We start from the raw sequence: 27,398 nt of genomic DNA, 5'->3' as shown, positions 1-27,398 counted from the left end.
AGCAGAAAAAAAGATGATGCCTCTGGCCCCCAGCTTGGGAAGACCCCAAGTGTGTGGGAGACAGAAAAGTCTAGGGTTAAATGAGCCCCAGAGACAGGCTGGGGCTGTATGATTGAGGACCTGGGTGTTATGATAAGACAGTACCTCTTCTCCAAAAGGAAGGGGGTGGGGACTAATGGAAACCACACAAATAAATCAGATTTACGATGATTCTAGTGAAAGAGAAGATGGACTGGACTCAGGAGAAATTAGAAGCGGGAAGACTAACTAGTTGGTCATTTCCAGGCCTAAGGGCCTTGATGTCATAAAGCAATATGAAATGGGAATGCTTCTTAATGAAAATGCTTTTAAGGGGACTAATGGGGAGAGGACTCTGTGTCTATGCAGAAAGGAACTGTGTGTCCCCCCAGAAACAACAGGAAAGGTCTGGACAGGTCTAGCTTTGTGATCTCAGGTCAGGACCAGGGCAGACGGAAATTGTTTATACACGGCCCATCAGCCTTGGACAAACAAATCCTGCTTTTCAAAAACAAGAACTGCATTTAAATTCAAAGGGAGCCAGTGGAACTGAAAGCAGACTTCTGCGCAGGCTCCGAAACTTGCAGGTGCAGTCGTAGCTGAGAACAGGTGTCCCTTCCTCAGGAGCTGGGCCAACACTCCTGGCTAGCCCTTGATGTTCCGCCAAATGTGAGCACTTTACAGAGGACCAAGGCGACACGGGGTCTCTAGAAGGACAGTGACCCAGACCAATCGAGCTCTCTACACAATCATGCGTACACTCATGTGTACAAGGAGAACAAGAGCGTTATCCAAGCACAAATGTGTCCTCACATTCCCCTACTTGGCTAGAAAATGCCTGATTTATTCTTTTCTAAATAGGATGAGCCAAACTATCCAATCAAAACCTGACTTCATTTTCTAATAGCATCCAGGGTAAAGCAAAGTCCCATTTTTGACTCTCAACTCCTCTAAGAAGTAATTTCCAGTCCCTGTCTGAGATGCTGTGGGTTCCTTCCTTCCTTCCTTCCTTCCTTCCTTCCTTCCTTCCTTCCTTCCTTCCTTCCTTCCTTCCTTCCTTCCGTCCTTCCTCCCTCCCTCTCTCCCTCCCTCCCTTCTTTACTCCCTCCCTCCCTTGCTCCCTCCCTCCCTCCCTTCCTTCCTTCTTTTTATCATCCTGTCTGTTTGCTCAGGCAGCCTCTGGCTGCAGTTCTTTGGCACTTCATCTTAGCACACCACTCAGTTTACTCCTTTAGGATCTGGTGTCACCAGGAGTTTCAGATGGAATACAGATGCCACTATGAATGGTGGGCTAGCCCAAGTAAAAGCCCTGGGCTATCCTTTGTCTACCTACTGCAGTGCAGAGACTAGCTGCTTCTGTGAAAACTTCTACCATCTCTTCCGTGAAATGCTCCATCCTCTGGTACCCTACCAGGTATCCCACCATGCCTGGTACCCCACCATGCCTGGTTCTGATCTCCTCTGACAAAATCTGAGTTCTCCAAGTGTTTTCAAACATTCTTCATGGCTGTGAATTCACTAAGGGTAAAGACTCTTCCTTACTTGTCTTTATGTCCCCTTTGTCTAGTACAGTACACCAAAGCTCCATTAAATGAATAGTGGCAGACGAAGTGTTGTAAGAGACCCACACAGTCATTTGAACAGTACCCCTAAACTTAAATTTGAATACTGGGCAGGAGGAGATTGCCAGAGGATCCCTGACAATCTATACCCTGTTGGTGCCTTTGAGCTTTCATTGGGAAAGGATGTAAGTTGATGGAAGGACTGTGAGTTGCCAGATCTTAACCTGAAGAAACTTAGACATATTCTAAATATTTAAGAGTAACAGTATTGTGGACTTAAGAAAATAAGTCTCTGGGCCAGATTCAGTTTCTGTGCTACCAAATCGTGGCTTCTGTAATTTTATACAAAGGACACCATGGTCTTGAGAGAATAGGGTTATTTACCCAGAGGCAAAATTGACTACAACTCAGGTCTTAAGAATTATACTCCACCTGGGTAGTGGTGCCACACACCTTTAATCCCAGCACTCAGGAGGGGGCAGGGGCGGATCTCTGTGAGTTCGAGACCAACCTGGTCTAAAAAGCAAGTTCTAAGAAATATTGTCTCAACAACAACAACAACAACAAAAATCTGACAAATCGATCCTATTCTGGGGAAGGAGCACCAGATCAGATCTGACCTTCAAGTTAAAGTGTAAGAGGTCGCATGGGGACAGACACACCAGTGACGGCCTGGAGACAAGGTCTAGACTTAAGCCAGGTTATGCTTTCAACAGACTTTCAAGTGAGTATCGGGAATTCGCTTCCCACTGCTAACGCTGAGTCTGCGTTACTTTTCTGTGGGCAAATTTAGTTTTTCATATTTTAATTAAAGACTGCATTTCTCCCAGTGCGATTGTGAAACTGTATAGAATATGCAATTGCTGTGTAGGACCGCTAAAGGCAACTGGCAGTCTCCCCGGCCAGACCTCGCCGTATCTCAGCCCTGCTCTCTGGCATGCCCAGTGTCTTCTTAAATGTTAACCTTCCAGTTTCCGTCTGCACATGTGCCTTTCTGCTCTAGGACATTTTCTCGCTTTTTTATCTGATCTCTTTTTTTCTGCCCATGGTCTCTGTTCTCTTAGTCGTCCTTCTTGCTTTCTCCTTTTGAAAAATCTGTTTTCTTAGAGCAGTGGTTCTCAATCTCCCTCATGCTGAGACACTTTAACACTTGGATACAGTATCTCCTATTGTGGTGACTCCCAAACATAAAATTATTGTGTTGCTACTTGGGAACTGTAATTTTGCTACTGTCATGAATCTTCATGTAAATATCTGATATGGGACCCCTAGTGGAATCGCGACCCACAGGTTGAGAACCACTGCTGCTGCGTCCTTGATGCCATCTTGTCCTGTTGATTCTCCTGTCACTGCATTTCAAGTCCCCAGTCGTTTTCTTGCCTAAGGATGTTCTCTTTTGTGACTTTCTGTTTTGTGACAAGGCTCCTACCTTCCCCAGTCCTGCTAATCACAGTTAACTTGTTTAACCTGTTTTGGGTTCCTTTTTTATTCTTTTCAATCTCTAGGGTTTTTTTTATTAGAACTTCTCTCAAATGTCTGATAGACCTTGGTTCTCTAATCACATTTTGAAGCAAAGAAGGAGCCAGACCTAGTTAAACAGAACTGTAATCACAGGTACTCTGAAGGCCAAGGCAGGAGGATGGTGGATTAGGAGGCTGTTTGTACTGCAGAGTGAATTCAAGGTCAGCTTGGTCAAATTAATGAGACCCTGTCTCAAAACAACAACAACAAAACCAAAAAACAAAAAGCTGAAAGTGCCCGAAGACACAGCTTGGTGGTTGCCCTGCATGGAGAAGACCCCAGGTTCCCTCATCTCCCACACCGTGGAGCAGCAATGGATGAGCAGAGCAGCAAAGCACCATGGTGCTGTTAGGAAGATGTGTATGAAGGGGAGGGGCACATTTTGACTACGGGGCTTGACTGAACAGAAGCCAGCTATTGTTGTTCGGGGCCCTCCAAGGTCATTATCTCTGGCAAATTTCATGAGTGAAGAATCCTCCAGTTGCGAATAAGGGAAGAGGGTGGAAAAACTCACCATTTACTATGCAGATCTTCCCTTCATTTCTCTCATTTTTACCATTTTGTCCTACCCCTACCTTAACCAGTGTGTCACCCAATCTGTTCTTGTTCATCATCTCCAGGAAAACTTCTTCAATGCACTTCTAGCAAGCAAGGGATGGAAGAAATCTAACTGTTTTAGCTTGCTCTCTATTGCTGTGTTAAATACCACAACCAAAAGTGCTTTCAAGAGGAGAAGACTTGGCTTCCAATGCAGATCATAGGAATTCAAACAGGACAGGAACCTGGAGGCAGGAACTGGAGGAGGGCGGTTTACCCTTGCTCCCAAACTACCTTTCAGGAACACTGCTTGGAGGTGGCATGACCCACAGTGGGCTGGGCCTTCCCACATCAATCATTCATCAAGAAATGCCCCATAACCAGGCAGTGGTGGGCACCTTAATCCCAGCACTCAGGAGGCAGAGGCAGGCCAATCTCTGTGGATTCGAGGCCAGCCTGGTCTACAAGAGCTAGTTCCAGGACAGGCTCCAAAACTGTAGAGAAACCCTGTCTTAAAAAAGGAAAAAAAAAAAAAAAGCCCCATAGACTTGACTACCAGTCAACCTGGTGGAGGCATTTTCTCAGTCAAGATTCCCTCTGCTTAGATGACTCTAGCTTGTGTCAAACTGACAAACTAGCCAGCAGACTAACTTATTTGCAAAAGATCCTGACCTGACTTCTGCTTGCATGCTCCCCACACCATCTCCTTAAGGGATGCTCCAAACTGCAGAGCCCCAAGGTTCCCCTGGACTGATAGGTTACACAATGCTTCCTTCCTTGCTTTCCTGGACTATCGGCTCAAGCCTTAATGGGGGGGCATGTTCTGGTAATTAGTTACTTCTTGGGCTTGTACATCTTATCTTCCAAATGTTGCCTGTTTTCTCCTCTGCTGTGGTCTCCTTTTCCACCGTCTGCTCTGTTTGATTCTTTATTTCTTCCTTTCAAACTATTTTAGAAGAGTTTCAATGAAGAACTGAGGTAAATACAAGTGTTCAATCTACCATATGTTATAGTATGATTAATAACCCAGAGGCTGATATTGGGATCCAACCAAAAGGTCAAAAAGCAAAACAGCCAGTCACTGGCTCTCTTACCTTTACCTCAGTCTGAAATGGCGATCCTGCTTCCAAGAAACTCAGAATGAGACTGTGTGTGAGAGCTGTCTCCTGTTCTATAATCTTCTCTAGGGCTGGGATTAAAGCCATGCACCGCCTGGTTTCTATGGCAAACTAGAATGACTACAGGGATTAAAGGTGTGTGTCACCACTGCCCAGTCTGTAAGGCTGACCAGTGGGGCTGGTTTACTCTCTGATCTTCAGGCAAGCTTTGTTTATTAAAATACAAATGAATACCACTACACTATGTAACTGAAAGTGCGCTGGGAAACTTAGGTTTGTTTTTCATCCCTGTTAGCCTAAGACCCATCCCGCTTGAGCAGGTGGTGGACAGTGATTGCCTGGCCTATTCCATACTCTTGCTGCAGTCTGACTGATGTGTCTACACACATAACGGTGTCCTTTGGGTCCCTTTACTTAAAATTTTGCATGGGAATCTATGTCATTTATCTGTCACATGACGCTCCAGTTCTGATAAGTAATATTCTAATACTTATTTTATTTCTTGATGTTTTAAAAAAGGTTCCTATGTCAACAATTTTATGGTTTAAACTTATAGCATCTTTTATATTCTGTTGCCTCTTCATAGCTGAGTTAGTTATACCTTACTAATAGGTGCAATTATATTGATATGATCATGATGCTAATTTGGGCTGAATTGTAAGGGAGTCCTGTGATCTTCTTTATGAGGTCAATGTCTATTACTGTCTCCCATCAAAGTACTAACCAACTTTGACCCTGCTTAGCTTCTGCATCAGGCATATCCAAGTGCCATGACTGTAGACTCTTGTTATCAGTAATGATCGGGGGATGGTATCAACAGACATGGCCTATGATTTTTAAAAAAAAAATCTAATTTTGACGATTGATTGAGTGATAGTGGGGATGGAAGCTTTGTTTTGGACGTGAAGGGGACACGGCCAGGGTGTCAGTAGTAAAATAGCAGAAACTGGAGAACAGTAAAAATTACTCGTGCCAACCAACCCAAGGATGCCCAAAATAAAAGTAACTAAAATTTTAAAACAAACAGTAGGTAGATTCCCATTGCTTATTATTCTTTAGGTCTTTAGTCTCTGCTCTGCAACATCTGGGGAAGGCCATCATGAGTAATCTCATATCTGCTCGTCTGGATGCTCACATGTCCTATACATGCTAAGATAATCGGATCATCTGACTAAGAAAGTCCACTGTAAATTATGGAAAATAAGGAACACGTGAAAGTGGTCCATTCACTTGTAGAAGGACTAAATTTGAATTCTGTGATTAAATTGGCACTGCTGCAATCACAGCCACATGCACTTGTCAATCATTGTCTTACTGCCAAGGCACAGTACCAAGTCTTCTGAGGAACAACAGGAGACAACCCTTTATTCCTTTTAAAATAATTTTAATTTTTGGGCTGGAGAGATGGCTCAGAGGGTAAGAGCATTGCCTGCTCTTCCAAAGGTCCTGAGTTCAATTCCCAGCAACCACATGGTGGCTCACAACCATCTGTAAGGAGGTCTGGTGCCCTCTTCTGGCCTGCAGACATGCACACAGACAGAATATTGTATACATGATAAATAAATAAATATTTTAAAAAAATAAATAATTTTAATTTTTAAATTTTTTTGTGTGTGGGGGTGTACCATGTGCATGCATTGCCTGATGAGGCCAGAAGAGGGCACCATGTGTCCCAGACTGTATTTAGAAATGATTGTGAGCAACCATATGTGTGCTGGGAATTGAACTCAGGTCCTCTGGAAGAGCAACCAATGCTGTTAATGAATTTATCAACAGTGAGTATAGGATGAGCTTCCAAGATAGACATGTTAGGGGAAATGATTTCAAATAGGAGCAATGGCTAGCCTATGGCATTCCGGCTGCACTGTGTACCTTACTGGACGACGATTTGCCTAGCACACGATGTCTTCTCCCCTGTAAGCACAGGACCTGCACTAGTCACCGCTGTCATCCCAGCATCACTGGTTAATAGATGTTGATTGAGTAAAAGAATAAATAAGTCACATACAGTGGGGACTCACCTGCACTTAGAGCGCTACAATGGTTGATGCAGGAAGATGGACACGTTTTAGGCTAGCCTGAGCTAATGGTAAGACCCTACTTCAAAACAAAGAAAGACAGAAGAAAAAGAAAGGGGCTAGGGGAGAGGAAAGGGAAGATAGAAGAGGAGAGAGGAGGAGGGAAGAGGAAGAAGGGGAGGAGGAAGAGGGGGAAGGGAAGGAAAGGGGGAGGGAAGAGGAGGAAGGAAGGAAAGGAGGGAAGAAGAGGAGGAAGAGGGAAGGGAAAGGGAGGAGGGGAATGAAGGAGGGAAAGGGAAGAAAGGAGAGGAGAGAGAGTGAATGTGGATTTATGGAAGGGCAGGAGATAAGATGAATAGATCCAAACAACATACAAGAAACTGGCAAAGGCAAGAATTGTTCCTAAAACAGGGACCGTGGCTGATGTATACAAGGGTGTTCTGAGACAATCTTGCTGGAACCCGTGGTTCCGTGAGCCTACAGTAGGCGGGAGTTTCAGTGACAGGGAGAGAGGCAAAAAGCAGATGCCATAGAGCAAATGCACAGGGATACAATGATCCATTAAAATGCTAAAAGGTCTTTGTGAGTAAGCCAGGCCAGGGGCATTTGTTTCCTCCCCATCCTTGGTACAGCGTCTGCTAGCTTGTCTGGGAGCAGAGCTGACGGGAAACTAGAAAAATGACATAAAAGGCAGCTGGAAAGTAACTGCTGCAACCAAAAACGTCCAGGGGAAGGACCAAAGTAAGGACTGCCGTGGTGGCATTGCTGGGCTCGCTGTAGCCTCTTGAGAACAAACCCACAAACTGCAGGGGCCTTGGTTTTCTCCGGGGAACTCAGGGCTATGCTCGACAGTGCCCTGCAACTAGCCAGGAAAGACCACCAGCTCCGAGTCACTGTCGTCCTCTTTCTTGTCTATGGATGCAATCAAATCCAGTATTGGGGAAATTATTGTATTCCCAGCCCTAACATTTCCCAGCTGGTCCTGAACTGTGTGGAATGACAAGAACTCTTTCCCTGGGAAGAAAGAAACACACACACACACACACACACACACACACACACACAATGGGTTTGATCTGTAGGAACTGAAGAGGGAGCTGAAGTGCCTCCGGCCCCCATAGTGGTTTTCATAAACATTTTTACTATGGAATATTTGGGTTAGGTAGGTGTGGTGGTTTGAATAAGAATGACCCTGATTGGCTCATATAGTTGAATACTTAGTCACTACCGAGTGGCACTATCTGAGAAGGATTAGTAGATGTGATTTGTTGGAGTAGGTGTGACCTTGTTGGAGAAAGTGTGTCACTAGAGGTGAGATTTGAGGTTACAAAAGCCTATGTTAGACACAGTTCTCTCTCTTGGGCTGTGGGTGAGGCTGTACCTCTCAGCTACTGTGTGCCACCATAATGATAAGGGACTAAACTTCTGAAACTGTAAGCCAGCCCCAAATTATTTTCTTTTCTGAGAGTTGCCTTGATTGTGATGTCTCTTCTCAGCAACAGGACAATGACTAAGACAGTTACCTATTGGAAACAAAAGTACTTAGCATCTGAGAGCATACACATTCTGTAAAAGCTTTACCCATGGGATTATCATGTTCACAAAAACATAATAATTAGAGGCCTATATATAAAGAGTGAATAAGTTCAGAGTAGTAAAGAATGCTCTGATGACTTACAAAAAAAAACTACCAAGGGCAGAGATTGTGGCTCAGTGGCATGGACTTGTGTAGAATGGGAAGACTTTGGGTTCAATCCCCAGTACAGAAGAAATAACACACACACACACACACACATACAATGTATGTGTGTAAATGTAAAATCAGTACTGTGCTTTGCTTCTAAACTTAAAGCATCTTTAGTTGAATATTTTTTTGTGATTTTTATTTACCCAAATGATTGGAAGTGGCCTTAAATTTCAGTATGTTGTTGACATGTCTTGATTTTTTGAGGCTAAAATAAACAATGTCTGTAGCCCCCACGTCTGACAGGCGTGTTGGAATGAGAGAGATACCCAGCTATTTGAAGGTGGTTGGCTCGGGGTGATCACTGTCCAAGAGTGCGAGGTTCAGAGACTTGGGAATGGCCTGTTCCTTTCAGCATTATTCTTTTTACCTCCTCAATAATGTGTCATAATGTGTCTCTGAGGGTGGCAGCCTTAGCCAGGACCACAGTAGGAGACCTAGATCCTACATTGCTCTTGAACGTCTTTGGCAAAACTCTGTGGAGTGGACAAGGATATTATTGCCCCTATTTGCTCGTCATGGGGCACCAAGTTCATCTGTCTGGAACTCTTTTCAAGAGTATTTCAATTAAAATTTGAAAAAAGACTGTTTAATTAATCTCACATAGTGGTAGAACAGCATCTTTGCCTGGCTGTGATTCAGCCCTAAGTAGATGTCTGTTTATCTTACATCTCTCTATGCTGTCTCTCCATCCATGAGAAGGGAAACCTGAGACATGGTTCCCATTTTCCTCTCTGTTCTTTCGTAAGGACTTTTAATGGTGATTTTATTCCAAACCGTGCGCAAACATAAATACTGCATTAAGGGAAGATGAATTTATTCTGACCTTTACTGAAAATGCCTGTGAAACAAAGCACATAAGCATTTATGGCCTGTTAGATGCTTTCATTACCCACTTCCCAGGCAAAAAAGTCCTTGCTAGCCCAAGTGATGTTTCACTGAGCCCTTCACTGCAAAGCCGGCTCCGTGTTCTTCACTAGAAGTCTGGGGCCATTTTCAGGCACCCAGAAATCAATAGGAATTAAGGGAATATGTAAAACATTGCGTTCAAGAAACTGGGGAAATGACTTTCGATGGGTTTTGATGAAAATACACAAAATACACAATACTTGTAACTAAACCATGATTTATTTGAACCAAAATGGTGTGTTCATGAGACTTGCTTTGTTTCTTTCTTTTTTTTTTTTTTTTTTTGACACACACACACACACACACCCGGAATCAGTGGCATTGTTTAGTCATTTCAGCTGAAAATGGTTTTCAGTTCTGTTTATAATTATTAGCCCACACTGGCCCCTTAAAATCAAGCACCCTGACTTTACACGCCCTGAAATGGATATTCTCTGCGCTTTAACTTTGCCTTGATCCTTTTCTTTTTTAGCCGTCAGCCTCCGAATGCAAAGTTATTTCCCTGATCCAGATTCTTGTGTCAGACAGTTGAGATGTTAAACCACAGCAACCATGAAACTTTAAAACTCCCGATGCATGATGAATGGGCCCTAGGCAAAGCAGCTCAAAATCCATGCTTTTGCTTCTCTTTAAACACTTGAAATTGACAGAGCCATAGATCACATGTTTTTACTGAGAGGCGAAGCTTTGGCAGTTTAAGTTAAACAAGTGCACAGTTACTATCATCTCAAGACCTCACCCCTCTGCAATTACCCCTTCCACCTGGCAAGCTGGGTACATTTCTCATTGGGAACAAGCAAGTGTGTGTGTGTACCTGTGCACTGGAGGCAGGCACAGTTAAAACACAAAGGCCAGCTTGTACCTGGAGAGAATGACACAACTTCCCCCCCCACCAACCCTGATCCCACCCATTCTCACCCCCAGGATAAGAGAATGGGGACGGGGCTTCCACGTGGGGTCCGCCCCCCCTCCCCCCCCCCCGTAGAAGCGGAGCATGCGTGCTCTCTTTCCACCTCCGCCCACCATCGCCACCCATACCTCCCTCCCCTCTCTCTCCTTCTCCTCCTCCTCCTCTCCCCATATCCCTGTCTCTCTCTTTCTCTCCTTCCTCCTCCTCCTCTGGGGGGGGGGGCACCCCCAGCCTGGAGCTGTGAAGTTGGCACTCTGCCCATTCAGGCGTTCACCGTCAGCTCCTCAGGGATCAGCAGGCAAAGTCACAGTCTGCACAAACAGAGCTTTCAAATTCATAAAATTCATAGGATTTTTCACAAATGAATGAACACAATTTTCTACCAATTTCCTCATTATGCAAATATGCAAAATATCAAATTTAGGCCAATTAGGGTCCTCCACAGTCCCAAATTCACCCGTTTAAGCCATAATTGCAGAAACTATCAAATAATTACGGTCGCTAATTGGAAATATTTGTGACAGATACAACAAATTCTTGCACAAATTACATTTCATTCGAGGAACCACTGCGCGCCACTGAAATTTTATCGAAGTCTAATTTAACTTACATAATGAGTTGAATTGAGTACTTGTTATCAAATTTGAGCAATTCATAGCCCCGTAATGTGGAATGATCAAATAAATTAAAAGGGAATTTATTCAATATTTTGTTGTGATCCTTTTCTCGGAACCATTGCTATTTTGTAGGGAATTTCCCCCTCCCGCGGCCCGGGCGGGTGCCTGGTGTCACGCAAGCCCAGGCGGTGCCCGCGGCTGCTGTGGAGAAGCCGGCGGGTGGCCTGGAGCCGCAAGCCGGAGTGGCGAGCCTCAGCGGGCGGCGCGCGTAGCTGCAGCGCCAGGGCGTCGCGCTCAGCCACCGCCTGGCCGCCAGAGGCCGGATCGGCCCCTTTGCTTTGTTTCGGTTAATTGGGTGGCCCGGCGGCGAATACTTCCGGGTGAAGCGAGGGAGAGTCCTAGAAACGCTCTGACTTCTGGAAGGGTTCAGTTTCGAGCGCGCGCGCACTTGCACACTCACGCACACTCGTGCATGCCCGTGCACCCGTGCACATCACCCATCTCGCTCACACTACACCCAACTCGCACGCCTTAAGCAGACGCGTGCGTCTGGTACACACCCACTACGCAGACACCCTGCGGCCCCGGCACGCGGGCATCGTCCCCCAAACGTCGCGCAGGCCAAAGCGACCGCGTGGTCCTGATGGGTGAAAAACTGGAAAGCCCAACTTGCTGGGCGACAACAGGAGGGTGTTGTTCTCTTCCGACTGGCTTAGCAAGGGTTAACTACTGGGTGAGGGTCCCACGAGGGTCGCGCGCGTAGAATGTGCCACGTGCACAGACACCAGCTCAAGGTGGAGGAACGCGCCCTGTCCCCTGCCCTTTGTGTCTATGTGTTCTTGGGCGCGCGGGGGGGGGGGGGGGGGTCTCTAACCGGAGTGGAGGTGCTTGCACTGGGCGAATCCAGACGCCCTCTCTGCGCGTGGGTCGGGTACAACCGAGCCTCCAGGATCACGGTGTCCCGAAGGTCAGCCTTGCAGACAGAGCATTCGTTTTTTCTTGCACACACACACACACATGCACCTTTTTTTCCAACTGCCTTGTGGGCTCGTTGGCGGGTTATAAATGTCTCCCTCTCCCTGTGATTTGTTTAATCCGTGGAAATGGTGCTGGTCCTATGTAAACAAGCCAAGTGCGGAATGAAGGCAGTCACCCATGCGTGGCCAGGCTGCCTATTTGTCAGAAAACCTTCATAAATACTGAGCCGGGGCTGGGCAAGGATGTGATGTCTCCATTTTTGCCAGGAAAGGGCACGAGGAAGACAAAGCGAGGCACGGCAGAGTGTAACCTTTAAGGGACAGATAGTCTGGGAGCTCGGTCGGCCCGAAAGCTCCCTGGCTATTTCAGCGCCAGAGGATGACGGATGTGGGGACAGGCCGGCTCCTGGAGCCTGCTGGGCAGGAACAGACTATGCTGTAGCTGGCATTTTCAAGTCAGGAGCCGCATTGCCCTGGCCTGGGCCCAGGAGTTGCAGGGAAGGGAATCCGAGCTCCTTGCAATCTTTCAGGTGCACCACCCTTTACACTAAACTCCTTCAAATATTTATTTCAAGTTTACCTGACTTCATTCAAAACAGACAGCAATGGGACACTACTACAGTCTCTCTGTTTGTCAAAATGCCTGGCCAGCTGCCAGTCCAGGCATTGTTTGCCTGCCATGGAAGCCCTTGACTTGGCTTCTGAACCCGTGTTCCCCACCTCTACCTGTTCAGTTCATGTTTTTTTTTCTTTTTTTTAGAAGAACAATGCATATGGGGCTAATTGCACAGTCCCAACAAAGCAGCAATTACAGCCTGTAATTATCATGGCCCTTATTTAGAAAAAAATGTGAGAAAACGTTGAGTATTAAAACATGAAAGCAGCTATTAATCAAACCTTTCCACCTTCTTTAACTCTGGCGTAATGGTGGGTATTACCATAAATCTACTCTGATAGTAACACAAGAATAATGAGTTCAGTAATGATAGCGATGATGATCATAATGATTTTAACCAACAAAGAATGGTGTAGATTTATTGCTAATAATGTGGTACAGGAGCCTCTTTCATTAAAATGGCCTATGTGTGTTCTCCACGCTGGAGTAACCTGCTTGTGTGAGTGTGTGTGAATGTGTGTGTATGTGTAGGGGCGTTGCCGCCTTCCCCTGTGGCTAAAGCGTTTGTCCTAATCCCTGGCTACTTCATCCAGCCTCTCGGTCTGCAGTAGACTGGAGTCCAGCAGTTCTCAACCTGTGGGTCGTGGCCCCTTGGGATTGACAGACCCTTCCACAGGGGTTGCCTAAGACCATCTAAAAGCACATATTTACATTATGATTCATAATAACAGTAGCAAAACTACAGCTATGAAGTAGCACTGAAATAATTTTAAGGCTGGGGTCAGCACAGCCTGAGGAGCTGTGTTAAAGGGTAGCAGCATTGGGGAGGTTGAGAGTCACTGGTATAACCGATGCAGAGACTTGGGACTCATTCTAGAAAGCAGAAGGGCCAGGGCCTGCACAGGAAGTATTCCTCCAGGCAGGGAAGGCAGATGGGTTCTCACCCTGCACCACCTTCAAGGAAGGGAGGTCACTGCTGGAAGCAGGGTGATGGCATTGGGCACTGACTCAACAGAGGGGCCTGGTTGTTCAGGACTTTAATTGACCCAGTGGAATGGGAGGCAGAGACGGGAGTTGACTCCTTAAGTCTGAAGCTTGTCTTCATCCTAAGGGGAAGCAAAGCTCTTCCTGTGGCCTAGAGTCTGGACCACTCAGAAGCAAGAATGCCTTGGGGACTTCTTAGATGGAGGAAATACAATAAATGGACTCTCACTCATCTGGACATGCCCTTGTTTTTCTTTTTCTTTTTTTGTTTTTTAATGAAATTAACTCGGCAGTTGAGGAAACAACCAGAGTTCCAGCTCTTACTTTGTCCCTCCAGTGCCGGCCTTAAGCAACCTGTCCAGAGCAAACCACATGTTCCAGGGTTCTGCAGGTCGATGGAAGGAAGGGCTCCGAAGGCTTGCACAAACCTAAACTCCCTTCCGGAGTTCCTGCCTAAGGAAAGACATTCATGCAGCTGAACTCAAAAACTATAGATGTGTTTAGTGGTTTTCATATATAGTCAGGTTACATCTTACAAACACTACCCTTTTCAATTGACTGTAGAAGTCTGCCAGTTATGGGATATTGAAGACAGTGGAGAAATAATTAGAACTTAGACGTAACAAATAGTACATCTGTAGTATTTTAACCTCCACTAGCAGTTATGAGATCAGTGTGTGGGCCAATTAACTACGGAGCTTTTTTTTTTTGAAGGCTCTATAAACACACTGGTTTTAAATGTCCTAATTAGTAACTTGCTCATTAATTAACTTTCTGATTAATTGTGTAGCAATCTAATTTGTAGATGAGCCACTTAAAGAATGATACCTTGTAATTCTTTCTTCTGTCTTTAAAATTCCCCCGTAAAATGTGATTTTGTATCCAGCTGGCCTCCTGGTTGTGGAAACTCCCAGCTTAAGAGATGCTGCACTGTCCGCCCCAAACTAAATTTCCATTAATCCTTCTCTACGAGGAGGGGACAAGTTGGTTGGAGGCCAGTGGCGGAGGGCAGGAGTAAGTGGGGAGGCAGAAAATACTGAAAGTGAAGAAAGGCCAAAACATCTTTATACCTTTGATTCTGAAAATATTATCCCCTCCTTGAAAAAAAAAGACATAATGGACTTTAATTAAAACAGGGCTTTAATCAGAACCAGTTCCCGATTCCAAAAATCATCTTAGGGGAAAGAAATTTTTTTTAAAAAAAGAAAACTTGTTGTGGCCTCCACACCCCTATCATGGACTATTCCAGACATAATTTAAAACAGTGGACAAAAGGGCCAGGGGCGGATTTCAATAGAAGCCCCCCACGCACTGGAACATCCGGGCTGTTTTATTAGCATCAGAAAGGGCGACCAGTCCGGCTTCCACCCGAGCTATTGTTGCCGGGGTGTGTCGCCAGTCCTGTCCTGCAGAAAGCCCTTAGCCCTGATGGCAGATGATTCTCTAAGTGAATAGAGATGAAGGCAGGGATATTAAGTGACTCTATAAAACATCCCGGACACAATTGTGTGATTGATGGAGGACAAAGTGGGAACAGCAGGACATAGGATCCTGGGAGAAGCAGCCTTGTCAATGCGAGAAACCCATCTCTGGAAACTGCTTCTCCAGGAGGAGTTTGCAGTCTATTTGTATGAGTAATCAGCTGGGCCCCCTCTCTGTCAGCCCTGTTTACTCACTGATTTTCTCAACAAGACAACCATTGACACTGGATGGATGGGGCTAATCTGGCGCAGAACTGGCGGCTTCGCAGAGGCTACAGGTCGAAAATAGAGCGCGGTGCCAACTTCACCTCGCCTAATCTAGCGGCTAATATTTATTAGAACCAATTTATACCGCTGCTCTCTCAAAGAGCAAGGAAGGCCCGGGTGCAATTAATAACATGGGCGATAACCACAGACAAACAAATAAATAAGGGTTTGTGAACTGTTTGGCTGGTTTTAAGGATGGATGTGAAGGGGGACAGGGTTGGGCTTGCCACCTGGAGCGGGATAAAGAGGAAATCAAGGTAGCCCTGGAGCCCCAGAAGAAGGGTTGTTTCCCTACCCAGGCTCATCCAATCTCAGAGCAACAATCGGCTGCAAAGTGGCTTTAGAGCCTACACGAACGTATGTAATTCCACAGTGCAGCTAACAGAATCTCTGTACACAGACACCTGCCCTCGCAGGGAGAGGTGCATGCGCACACTCCTATTGTAAATATCCAGTTTATGCGCATCCCCACCCGCTGAGGGAGACCCAGATTGCAAGATTGCTCCGCATTCAGAAGCCAACCCAGCAGACACTGAGAAGAGTGGCTATCTGGAAGCTAGGAACTTGGCGTACGGGAAATAGGACAACGAGGGTTGGGAAATAGTTAGAGACCTAGGGGTTTTCTTCGAAAACCCACAGTTGTCCTTGAGGCTTGTTGGTAGAGATGCTGCCATAGGCCGAGTTTCCTGCGATCGGATGCTTAGCATGATTTTGCAGGGCCAAGCTGAAGAAACAGATGAGTGTGTGCTCGCGCTGGGGGCGCTTGGTGGGCCAGGAGCCCGGGTGGGTATTTGGTCGCCCGCAGGCTGACTTTGCAAAGAGCTGGTAGGAAACGGCATTGTTCCTAACTGGGCGCGGCTTCAGCGGGGGGTTGAGACACCGCACGCTGACCTTGTCGCGGGCCCGGCCTGCAGACAGCTGGCTGCGAAGAAGGAAGCCCTTTGCCCTCGAGCCCCGGTTTCCCCGCTCGCCCTCCCCGACCCCCTCTGGGCCAGCGGGCGCCCGCGCCTTACTAATTGCTCAGCTCCCTTCATGCACACATCTCCACTAATTTTACATTTCTCATTCTGCGGGTAGCTGGAAAGCGGCTCAGGGAATACGGTTCCTTTTCTTAGCTACCGCATGAATATAGTGAGTGGTTGGCCGTCCAAGCTTCCCTGGCTGGGGGCTTTGGTAAATTAGCAGCTTGGCTGTATAATCAGGCATTCACCATTGAGGCCACAGTACTGTACCCGCTAACCAGGTGAGATTTCATCGTCTAATGGGTTGGGAGGTGTGACCGAGCTGCTAAGTTAGCAATTAAACTTCGCAAATATCATTCGATTGCTTTTTTTTTTTTTTTTTGGACAGGCCACAGCAATGTTACCCCAGCTGTTAAAGAAAGAAAAGAGGGAAAATAATCCCTTTCCAAAATGTATACACCAAAGGAAATGATTTTGTGAAGCTCACGAAATAGCATAAGGAAGTTTAGTCTCTAAACACCACGTTTGTATTCTGCTATCTTTAAAATACAGACCATATAATTACCGCGTTCTAGATCTGCAGTGGAGGGAGGGGGTAGCTAGCTGCTCCAAAGACGAGGGTGTGTGTGTGTGTGTGTGTGTGTGTGTGAGGAACTGTGTTTAAAATAGGTCATATTAGATAACATCTAAACCAGGGTAGAAAAATCTAGGAAATAATAGAGATTTGTCCCTTTGGCCCTGTTGTTTAGATTTATTTTTGTACCAAGAACTGGTATCAAAGTGAAAAGGGCAAACACTCCGGTAAAAGGTTGTTTTGAGCCCTCAGCAGCCAGCTCCTCTGGCTCCTGAGGCCTGAAGCCCCGTACCTCCCTCCACCTGCAAAATGCAAAGTGGAGCCTTGCAAGATGGGGCTGGCTATGAAATGGTTGCTGTGAGCCAGGAGGCCCCGCTCCCGGAAACAGTAAGAGTTTCCTTTCTGGAAAACACCCTGTGCCTGCAGGTATGTGGGATGTCTATACGGAAAGAAACCAGCCCAAGGCCTGGTTTCTCCTGAGTGTTGAGGGCCCGAATGGAAACATAACAGAAAATATTATTAGTTTTATCTGCTGACACCAGGGACACGGGTTAAAGTATTTTTCATTTAATTTGATAGTGAATAAGGCACTTAGAGCACTTGATGATCTATTGATCAAATAGAAACCAGCCGCAGCAACACCTCCTTACTTAATCCCCATCCCCACGATTAAAAGCCAAGTGAACTTAGAAAAAAAAAAAACAATTTGCTCACTAAGTGTTGTGTTATATAAAGAATAGAAAACGAACGGTTCTTTCAACCTATAAATCTCTCCTTTGGCTAATATGAATGACTACGGGGCACGTGAACCTCCACTGAACTGTAAACAGTGTTTTAATGGACAGTAATGGCCCCATGATTTTTAGCTATTGTTCCAAAATGACTACCATGTTTATTGCTGTCATTAAAAATGAATTAAAGAGTTATGAAACTCCTCAATAATGAGGACTCCGGCAGTTTATACGCGCTAGTTCTGTTCTTCCCAGTTCACTTGAAGGGTTGCATGTGCCCAAGATGGCTCAGGCTGGTGGACACTCACCAGGGACCATAGTTTCGGGAACACGGGTGTCCAGAACCTTTGTTTTGCCAGATGAGGGCCCCGAGAACTGACAGAGAGGCAAAGAAAAGAGGGGATGATGGGGTGAGGGAAGGAACCCCAAAAGCCCTGCCCTCTGGGATGCTCCCGTTGAGGAGGGGTGCTGATGGATGCCTGCCGTGCCGGGGGACTAGGAGGAGACAGATGCGTCTCCCCGCCGAAACGTGGTCGCCGCCAGGGTGGCGGTAGGGTTAGGGATAGGATCCGCGGGATGGGGTGGGGGAGACCAGAGGTGTATACGTGTCCATAACCGACCATGGAAGGCGCTGTGGGACCTGGCTAGGGCAGGCAGCAGACCCAGGTGGGGTGGCCAGGCCACCGCCTGTAGTTCCGCCCTGTGGCAGCCACTGCACCTCCCCCGAAGCCCGGGGAGCCGCTGGGGGCCTCGCAGGAAAAAGGCTCAGCAAAGTTGCGCGCAGCCGGGGCACTGTTCTCCGAGGGGTCTCTGGCTGGAGCCTGCACGTTTCTCTTTGCATTAGCAAAGCCCAAAGTCATCCAGTTTGCGCTAATCACCACAATTAGTCCTGAATTATCACCGGACTCTGACAGACGTTCCTTGTAACTCTCTTTTATTTCCAACAGCCCTAATCAGCCGCTCTCATTACAAACGCTGATTAAACTGCAAATTATCCAGCAGCGGCCCTGTTCCCGTCTACCAGCAGCTCGCTCAATATCAATTAGGGCCGAGAGGCAAAGCCTGCAGCCTCCGAGAGCTTCCAACTGCCTGATAGTGGCACTTATTAGTTTGGAAAACTAGGAAAATACTAATAATCAACAACCAAGAGGAAAGAGGAGGCGACAGAACAAAAGGACGGCAGGATCACTGCCGTAGGAGCGAGCGCGGGCCTGACTGCTGCGGGCCCAGGTGCGCACCCAGCCGCGCGCAGTGCGGGAAAGAGGCAGCTTCGCTGGGAGCCCCGGGTCCCCAGAGCAGTCGGCCGGCTGTGCGAACCGCAATGGCTATTCACTAAGACATTGGTTTCGGTTCGCCGTGGATTCTTTTGCAAATAATAATCGGATTTGGCTATTTAAAAATCAAGCCAATTTCCAGAACCGCCTTCATCGAATGCTCCTGCAATCCGTTTCCAATAAGCTGTTTAGGTTGGTGCTTAAAAAACATTGACCTTGTCCCGTAAATAAAGTAGGAGCTGATGACAGTTGATTTTATTTACCTATCCTGTCAAATTAGATTTCCACGGTAAAATGCTGCTAGCATAGGCTACAGAAAGTGCAGCCCAATGGCCCCTCCTTGCCACTGAGGCAGAGGTGTGAAGACAAAAGCTGCCGGGTGCCCCACACCTCTGTCTTCCCTGCACATCCCTCCCCGCCCCCACGTTTTCTCCGGCTTCCTCTCTCCAGCAACCATTCCAACAGGGCTGGTTTAGGCCAGAGGCATTGTTCCCAGCCCTCAAAGGCAACCAGGACCTAAAAGACAGCAATGGCCGACAGGCCTTGGTGGGTTTTTAAGAGACCAGGAGACTCTGCAGACTAGACCGTAACTGCCATCCTCCAGGCGGAGTCTGTTCTTCTCCACTAGAGGCTAGAATTCCACCCCCACTCCGCCATACCTCCAAATAAAAACAAAAACAAAAAACGAGGAGAGAAAAAAGTAGACTGCCTACTTCTCTTAGATTGGGCAGGGAGCGCATTTGAGGGTTTATACATCACTCATAACAAGGATGCCTTTGTTTATACCAAATCCCACCTATTGGAGGAAGCGCCTGGAAAGAGTCCTCTACAAAGGCTGCTTTCAATGGCCAGGCCTTAGTCCTCACTTGATTTTTTGGCTTTTTCCTATGCCTGGAGTGAGCTTATTATAATGACACTTCCGAATTAAGCGCTGGCAAGGAGGAGGTCTCTTCCTTCTCGGCACCTGATTGGCAGCTTTCCTTGTTTTGCGCTGCCAGCCAGGAAGCTCAAAGGTCCATCCCATGCACAAACATGCTCCGTGAGAGAGATGAACCCTCCTTTTCCCTTAACCCTCATGACCCCTGCTTTTTGGTGAGATAGCAGAGAGCTCCTAAACATTCATTATCCCATCTTTAAATCGTGAACCATGCTCTGAGAAGAGTAACACTTCTGCCATTGAAAATCCTTATCTCTTCCAGAAAACAGCCTTTCCGAACTTACCACGTACGCTTATTTCTGCCAGTTTGTCCTAAGTTATGGGAGGAATGCCTTTGATTTTAAGAATGTTTCTGCTCTTTTTCACTATTGGTGATGGCACCTGGATTCTCTACAAATCCACAACCATACCCCTCGGCAAGAACTTCAGCTTTTGCCCAAATTTCTAAATTTGAGCAAGTCCTCCAAACAAATGAGGTATTAGTTTATCCCAACCCAGTCCTGGTGTGACCCTCTGGTATTACTTCGACTTCCTGTGACTCAAATATCATTTCCTTCTACATATTTTGTTCACAGCTCTTGAATCTTTAGAATTCAAGATGAATGTCTGTTTAGAAGCTAGTTTTCACTGACTGTTGCAAGGTCGTATATATTCTCAAATGTATCCTAGTTAAAAATATGCTATCAAGGGGCTGAAGTTGTAGCTCAGGCGGTAAGTGCACACCTACCATGTGTGAAGCCCTGGGTTTGAGCCCCAGCAACACATGAACGGGGGGGGGGGAGGCACAGTGGCACATGAACATGCAGAAGTGCTAGGTCGTCCTCTTTAGCTATAGTGAATTTAAGGCCAGGCGATAATACACAAGACCCTATCTCAAAACATCAAATAAAAGCGTACTGTGTGCCAGGTACTTGCTAAAATACACTCATTCCCCTCAATGCCCGCGGCAATGACCCTCTGTGGCGCAGACACTGTTGTTCCAGTAAAATTCAGAAAGAGGCAGCCCAGGTATGAATAGTAGTAGCCTTGAGAACCAGCTTGCAATCTGCCTTTGAGTGTGTTGCTTCTCCAGCTTCTGAGAGGAAGGGACTATCCTTTCTATTTTACTTTCTCTTCTAGTTCATATGGTGAGAAATCGAGGTAAACATTTGGAGTATCCGAGTTTCAAAATCTGTAACTTCATCTCAAAACACACGTGATCCTAAATAACATGGCATTCATAATAAATAAGACCTTTATTCCAGTGACCTCGTGGTGCGACAGTAGCGCATCTGACTCCAAGACCTTTACTCCAAAACCCCAGTGAAGGTAAACTTTTGTTTTATTTGTTTGTTTGTTTGTTTGTTTTGAGACAGGGTTTCTTTGTATATCCCTGACTGTCCCGAAACTCACTCTGTAGGCCAGGCTGGCCTCTGTGTCCCGAGTGTTGGGGTTCAAGAGTGACTGAAAAATGGGACTTCTAATTCTCCATTCTCGCTGAAAGGAAAAGTATCCGCCCTCTTCCTGCCTCCAGAGCTAGACTGACCCGACTCTCACTGGCAGCTGCCAGGTTGAGCCTAAGGAAGAAAATACAGTTCTTCGGAATTCCCTTCTGCAGGACAAACCTCAGGAACCTCAGGACAAAAGACCTTCAACTCGCAAGGGTAAAACCATTTGTACCCACTCCCTCATCTTGGAAGTCAGCCTTCTTAGCCAAATAAAATTCTCCGGTGAGCTTTGTTCAAAAGATGGGATAGAGAGGCTGGAAAGAAAGGTAGGGATGCATAAGGGAGTTACATTGTCTGAAAACACTCCCTCTGTACACTTAACAATGTCAGTGGGAGAAGGGCTTTCCCCAGTGTCCGAGAGCACAGATTAAAGCCCTAATCTCGACGAGCAAGGCCTTATTTTGGATATTTTTTAAAATCTGGTTTTATGTCCCGTCGTGAGAACCTTGAAAAATTACTTCCCATCATGACATTTTAAAAATTGCCTTTTATCTGTGAAACTGGAGAATAAAGATGCTTTTAGCAGTAAAATATAGTACAGGATAGGGTCTATGTTTAAAAATACTGCTGACAAAGACACATTCAAAAAAAAAAAAAAAAAGAAGAAGAAGAAGAAGCACGCCTTTGCCCGTGGCAGAGTTGATCCTCCTTGTCTGAACCTTTGGTGGACGGACGCCTAAGAGGCCGTTTCTACGTGCATGGTACAGTTAGAGGTTATTGTAACCATCTCAGCAATAGCCAGGAACTCAGCTGGAACTGATATGTGTGATCACTGATTGATTACCTGCCTGCCTGATAGTGTGTAGTTGAGTGAACTCGTTTCCTTTACAGGACAGAAAGATTCACAAAGTAGAAAGTGCAGGTCCTTAAATTACATGAAAATTAATGCTAAGGATACAGTGATGAATCTCTGCGCATATATATGCACCTATTACAGGAATGGGTATATCCGCATTTAAGATTAAAAACCCACCGCTACAGCCGTCCATATTTACATCATAGATAAAAGGATGCCATTTTTAGCACTACAAAAAGAGAGAGACAGAGACTCATTTCTTCCCTCGGAGAGAATGAGCTTCAAGCTTCTTTAGATTCTTCAGCCCTCCTATTGCTTTTGACTTTGATCTATAACCATTCTCTCTGAACAGGACTTTGTGGGTGGAAACTCTCCCGGTGCTCCTTAGCTGGGTTCTCTGTTTTCTTGGAATATTATCTCCTGAGTGCATCAGGATTAAAGAATGTCTTCTTCCTCTTACCCCAGGAGCTGGGGAGACTACTAATGACTGTTCCATGAGGAGCTGCTGTAAAAAGGACCTGTAGTAGCTTTGTAGTGAGTAACTTGTTATTGTGAGGTAGTCCTGGGTCCCTGAGTTCAGCTTTATGGAGTGCACACAGGAAGGGCTAGCCTGGGGTCAGAAGGCAGCTATATGTGGTGAGGCTTGGTTCTTTTTTGCTATTACACCTATGAGAGCAAGATAAGGGTAGGCTTGCCGTACTATTCTCCTTGCCCCTCACTCTGAGTCTCTGCTTCAGTTGGTCCTTTCAGTGTTTGTCTGATCACCATGTTGGTTGCCCATCATGCCACCATGTTGGTCATGCCATCTCAGGGCAAGTGATACAGCTCCGTAGCACAATGTTCTACACCTTTGCTTATGCCCTCATCCTCTAGGACCAGTTTTTCTCCATTTTCCCAACCAGGCTCCCCGTCAATGACAGCAGATTAACCACACCCTAATTCTTGCTTCTCCAACACCCAGTTCTGTGATGAGCTAGCTAGCCAGGAGCAGCAGGTGAGGCTTAGACTGCGGGGTCATGGATTCCCTTGAGGTGGGATGAAAGCCACAGACCTGCTGTCAGAAAAAAGCACATGTGTACACTCACGAGAAGTTATACACATAGTGGTAGGTACACACGCAGGCTTAGAGATCTACCAAAAGGCCCGTGAGGTCCAAGTTAAAAATCCCTTTCCAGAGACAGGGACGCTCTGAGAGAGCTGACACTGCCCAGGACTATTCATACAAAACAGGGGCAGAGTTAAAAACTGCTCACATTTTCTGAAATTCCTGCAAAAGCCAGGCAGAGCCACTGTGCACCCCTGAGGAGGCAGCACCTCCTTTCTCTTCTGAGCGCTGCTGTGTGCACCTGCACCTGGCTGCTTCTTCAGGTCACTTCACAGTGTTCATCTAACACGGAGACAACTGCATGCAGCTAAAGCCCAGGAATGGCCTGAACGTTGCACTTCCCCCCACATTTTTAAATGCTTGACTGAAAGGGAAGCCTGAACTCACATCTTTTTCTTTTTCGTCTCTGGTAAATTGATCGCGAGTCCTGAAGTGCCTGCCATGAGCAGATGCAACACCCTCCAAAACTAACCTAACCTGTCAGTCATGGTGGACTTCAGATGGAGACTCCAGCCTCCAAGCTTCAGCCAGGAGGTCTAAAAACAGTTAGGATGTGTATGTGTGTGCGTGTGTGTAAGATGTGTGTGTGTGATGTGTGTGTGAGTAATGTGTGTGTGTGTGGTGTGTGTGTAAGATGTGTGTGTGTGATGTGTGTGTGTGGGTGCATGTGTGTGTGTGATATGTGTATGTGTGTGTGATGTGTGTGTGTGTGTATACATGTGCATATTGACATTGACATGTCTTCTCTGGCTAATCTTTGAGACGGGCTCTCACACAGAACCTGAAGCTCACTGCTTTGGCTAGACTGACCAGTTAGCCAGTCCCCAGGATTCACCTGTTTCCACCTGGCAGCACTGGGTTATAACGCCTTTCACGTGGGTGTTGAGGATCTGGACACTGAGCCTCATGTTTGCCCAACAAGTACCTTATATACTGAGACCCCACCCCCAACTCGAGTGGGCTTTTAATTATGAGATATTAACTACAAATTAATCCCTCACAATACCTACTGAGGAGAGAGCATACAGACTTTGTAAGTTTCTCTTAAAATATAGACTGAGTTTGAACATGTCTTTGTATTTTAGCAATAAACAGTTGAATAACCTATTCATAAGAATACTCATGTTTGCGACATTTAGAGATTCTTACCCTTTTACTCCCTCCCCTGATTTCGCTCTCTCTATTTCCATTCTTAGCAGCAGGGAGGAGAGACAGTTAAGTAACTCAGGTGTCTCAGAGAGAGCATAATCAAGTCACTCCAGAATGGGCGAAAGAAACAATTTGACTTTTGGTGAATTTGCTACACGGGTGGCTCATGCCTCTTCTCCTAGTTCTTCATCTGCTACTTCAGCTTTGAATCCAGGTTCTGATTTTGCTAATGGGGTTTCTAGTTTCCTAGGTTCCAAGCCACATTCCACCCTTACCTTCCTAAACTGTTTCCACTTGCAAACCCTTTTCATCAGAGAAAATCTATATGACCTCAGGCGTTCAAAACAGACAAGCAAATCAAGAATTTACTATAATAAATCATCAAAAAATTATTTTAAAATAGTTTTGGTATACATGAAATTTTACCTCTAATAAGAATGAAAGTAAATTTGCATGCTGATGAGATGAATGTACTTGTATATTTTTTTTGGAGAGAATTAAATTGCATGGATATTTTACAGGATCTAACATTGCACCTTTTCCTAGAGTTGACTGATTTCATAATCAAGTATCAATACTGAGAACATCATTTACATAAGTCTGTCATACAGGACTGGTGAGATGGCTCAGCAGGTAAAAAAAAAATGCCCCTAGCCTGATGACCTGCGTTTAATCCCTGCGGAACACAGTTCTCTCCTGCCATGTGGGCACCAAGTTGTCCTCTGACCACCACATTCCTGCCCTGTCACGTATGATCCTACACACACACACACATACACACACACACACACAAATAAATAAAAATGTAATAAAGTGCTTAAATGCACAAGATGGCAGAGTATGTTTGGGGCTATTTCAGGCACTTCAAAACTGTTCCCCAACCCAAATTTGTTTGATGGCTTCTTTTCCGAAACTCAAATCAGCAACTCAGACAGTAATTTTTAAAATCAATTCTAAGCCGGGCGGTGGTGGCGCACGCCTTTAATCCCAGCACTCGGGAGGCAGAGGCAGGCGGATCTCTGTGAGTTCGAGACCAGCCTGGTCTACAAGAGCAAGTTCCAGGACAGGCTCCAAAACCACAGAGAAACCCTGTCTCGAAAAACCTAAATAAATAAATAAATAAATAAATAAATAAATAAATGAAATCAATTCTACCAGTAAGATAGCTCCACTGTCAGGAGAACCTGCTGCCCAGCCTGATGGTCCGAGTTCAATCCCTGGTACCATGTGGGTCTTCAGCAAAGAACTGACACCCCAAAGTTGTCCTCTGACCTTCACAAGCATACAAGGACACACACATGCACACACACACACACACACACACACACAGGCATACACACACATGTGCAAGATAATCTTTAAGTGAATAAAAATAAAATAAAATCAATTCTAATACAGTGCAATCCAAAGATCGGCTAATTTGAACCATGCTGAGGAATGACAGCTGAAAAATATCCAAAGACTTGATTTTCTATAATTAAATTATTATCTTTCTACTAAAGCAAAAACTTTGTGTGCATTGTGCAGTAAAATACTACAATTGACAACACGTGAAGTCTTGCATCTGAGCCAGGGGCTCTCATACAGTGTTTGTTCATGTTTCACGGCACACAGTGTATGCAATGCAGTGTGCTCGTGGTGTGTGCTCAGAACCAAGGCTTCCGTGAGGTCGTGTGAGGTAATGTGGGCCCATGTTGCTGGGAGCACCTCAAACCCACTGTGCATTTGATTTGACTGCACTTTTGGTTATGGTGTGTTCAGAACGTTCATGTTGCTAAATCTTTTGCAATTTCTATATCTGGTACACATGGGGGTGTCACGAGCCACAGTTTAATAAGCTATGACCTAGTGGGTGGATTTCCCTCTTGTTCAGTGAGTCTGCGCCTTTGTCTTCTTGCTACCGAAGGTCTCAGAGAGCCAGTTCTATTGCTGTGGCTAACGTCCTGTTACTCATTTAAGAAATTGGTTTCATTTTCTTTGCTTGTGGAAGGCCTCTTGCTGTGCTGCTCAGGCTGGCTTTGAAGCCATGATCTCTTCACAACTTCTTGAGTGGCTGGAATTATAGGTGTTTGCCACCTTGCCCACATATTCAGGTAACTTTTATTGAGCACATACTATGTGTCAGGCACTGTTAGTTCTATGGCTATTGTGAAAAGCAAAAATACAAATGCTTCTTTTGACATCATAATGCTTACATTTGCTGGAAGAGAATAAATAACTTAAAAAAGCAAACCAACAGAAAGGATCATTTCAGACAGTGATGAAAGAAAATTAAATAGATTGATGAACTGATAAAGAGTGGGTTGTCAAGAAGGGGCCTGGGACTAGGTGACATCTATGCCATGATTTCTCTCAGGTCAGCTGCTGGAGCTCTGAGAAGAAAGAGCACACGAAGTCGTATGTTCTTGCTTTATTCTCTGAACAGAAAGAAATTTTGACTGGATTTTTTTTTTTTTTTGAGACAAGATTTCTCTGTACTTTGGGGCCTGTCCTGGAACTAGCTCTTGTAGACCGGGCTGGCCTCAAACTCACAGAGATCCACCTGCCTCTGCCTCCCGAGTGCTGGGATTAATGGCGTGCGCCACCACTGCCAGGCGTGACTGGATTTTATAAGCAAAACCCGGAGCAGCAAGAGTGAAGTCAGACAGGAAAGGCCAACACTTGAACCCAGGGCCTTGTAGGCCACAGTGAGGGATTCAAAAAGCAACAGGAAGTCAGCAGTGGGTTTTAGCACAGTTGAATTTCTTCTTAAAGAATCTTTTGTGTGAGGGGTATGAAGCAAAGGGCCAAACAGAAGCAAGGAGATTAACAGGAAATACTGTGGGATGCTGGGTATGGTGGCGGTGGCTTGGTAGGGAGATATTATTGAAGACAGGGAAGGCGATGGATTTAGAGTGAGTTTTGGAGGAGAATTATTAGACATGGAGGGTAAGGAAGAAAAATGACTTCAAGATCTTGAGACTGTGACTCTAGGTTCTTTCCCAATATTGACCTTGAGCTCCTAGGGTCTTTCCCTGAAATGTGAAGGAAAGGCTTGCTGGGAAAGAAGTATTGATTCTGAGTCGTCCATCAATACCCAAGCAATTTCCTCCTCCTCCTCCTCC

Source organism: Chionomys nivalis, chromosome 15 (genome assembly GCF_950005125.1).
Source record: "Chionomys nivalis chromosome 15, mChiNiv1.1, whole genome shotgun sequence".
In the NCBI taxonomy this organism is placed as follows: Eukaryota; Metazoa; Chordata; class Mammalia; order Rodentia; family Cricetidae; genus Chionomys; species Chionomys nivalis.
This window is presented reverse-complemented; position numbering follows the sequence as displayed.